Below are 2316 nucleotides of genomic sequence, written 5' to 3'. Positions count from 1 at the left end.
CATTGCTTTTATGCTTATCAAGGCCTTACTGCTTTTGAAAAAGTATATACATCTTTCTCCTATATTTTCTTTGAATGTTTTTAATGGTTCTAATTTATACGTTTGTGTTGGTTTCCTTGGGCGGCTGTAACAAAGTGCCTCCGACTGGGTGATTTAGGATAACAGAAATGTGTTGTCTCAAGTTCCGGAGGCCAGAAGTCAGGGGATGGTGGACCGGGCCATGCTTGCTCAGAAATGCTCTTTCCTTGCTGCTTCCAGCTCCTGGTAGCCTCAAGGTTCCTTGGCTTGTGGGAGGATACGACTCCCATCTCTTCTGACTTCACGTGCTGTCTTCATATAAGGACACCAGTCATAATTGGATTCAGGCCCACCATGTTCTAGCATGACCTTATCTTAATTCATTACATATGCAGTGACCCTGTTCCCAAATAAAGTCACATTCTGAGGTGCAGGGAGTTGGGATATATAATATATATAATAAAAATCTATTAATATTATATTTAATATATTAATATATTAATATTATATTAAAGTATAAATATTATAGAAATATATACATAATATAATATATAATATATAATAGAAATATATTACATAATATATATAATAGAAATATATAAAATATATATGTATAGAAATATATAAATTATATATAATTTTAATATCTTATATCACATTATAATTTTTAATTAGATATAATTTTTATTAAAATGTGTGCACATATATATTTATTTATGTATTTCTTTATAAAAAGTTTTTCCAAGGGATACAATTCAACCTATAACAATGCTTGATGCTTTCATCAACTGGAATTTTATTTATTTGGATGTGTGGTGGGAGAGAAGGTATCATTTTTTCCCCCAGATGGTTAGCCAGTTGTCTCTACACCGCTTAGCAAATAATGCTTCCTCTTCTACCAGGATTGTGGCATGGACTTCATCAGACACTAGATCCTTGCACACTAGCTTCTGCTTGTAAGCGTGACCCACGGGGGCATCTGCCAAGTCTTGCATCAGGACTACGCTATTTTCACAATTTTAGCTTCATTGTCTATTTAATATCTGATGAAGCAAAATTCCTCCTTCACTCATTTTCGCGTTTGTTCTTAGCCATTCCTGCCTGTGTATTTATTCTGAGTAAACTTTAGAATAACTGTGGCATGTTTAACAAGAACAAAACAACAACCTCCTTGGACATTTAATTGGATGGTGTTAAATCAACAAGTTAACGCTATAGCACATTCACTCTTCCCATTTAGAAACGTAGCATGTCTTTCTATCTAATTAATTATAGCGTGTGTTTTAGAAAGTTCACAGAGTTTTAAGATGTAGTTTTCCCGTTTCCCATGTTTGTTGCCAAAGTCAATCCTGAGCATTTTGTTACCGTTATTACTGTTGTAATTATGCTCTCTACCCCCTGCCACCCCCCCCACACTTTATTTTCTAATTGGTTGTTGCTAGTTGATGAGGAAGCTATTGAATTTTGCATGCAGCCACTTTATTAAATTCGCCTGTTAGTTCTAATAGCATTTCAATTTATTCTTGTAGGCTCTCTGGAGCCTTTTGCACAAACCAATTCAAATGAATAATTAACTCTCTAGCTGAATCAATGACCTTCCCTAAATCAAGTCTCTTATAAATTTAGGAGTTTGGCTGAAGGAGAATGAATGCTGTGTAAGGGCGATGTGAACAGGGGCCTTGGACAGTTCTGGTAGCCTCAAGAATGCTTATATTCTGTAATTTCCAATTTCAGTGCTCAAATCTGGGCTAAAAAAAAATTGACTAGAGCTGTGGACAAAAGAATTTAGGTATCAAGACGTGTATTCTGATGTTTTTTATTTATAACAATGAAAATTGGAGACGACCTAAATTCCTAACATGAGTGATCGGCTAGGTCAGTGTTTCGTCCCTTGATCCTCTCCTTCTACCCACTCCATGTAGACCTCTCCCTCAGACTGCAGCCTCAGAAACCTTGCTGCCTGTGGGAGGCTCTGCTTCCGTTCCAGAGGCTCTCTCTAACTCTTCCTGGCCCAGTCAGAGCTCAGCCTCTTCCTTCTCCGCCTCCGTGCACTGGCGGGACACATCCTGACAGAGATTTGTGTCTAGTTACAGGGAAGGATTGGGAGCAGCATCCCTATGGGAGCCAGAGTGAGGGGAGAGGACCGGACCAGAGGAGAAGTTGAACTGCGGCATAGCTACAGCAGCATCATCAGCTGATCCCAGGGGGAGATCTCCAGCGGGGATGGCCCTTCCGAGTTGTCCTGAAGAGAGGTGAGGGGGCTGGGCTCTGGTAGCCCCCCACATCCTCCAGCCATTG

Source organism: Panthera pardus, unplaced genomic scaffold (assembly GCF_024362965.1).
Source record: "Panthera pardus isolate Hobbes unplaced genomic scaffold, ASM2436296v1 HiC_scaffold_8, whole genome shotgun sequence".
Taxonomy (NCBI): domain Eukaryota; kingdom Metazoa; phylum Chordata; class Mammalia; order Carnivora; family Felidae; genus Panthera; species Panthera pardus.
Note: the sequence above shows the minus strand (reverse complement) of the source record.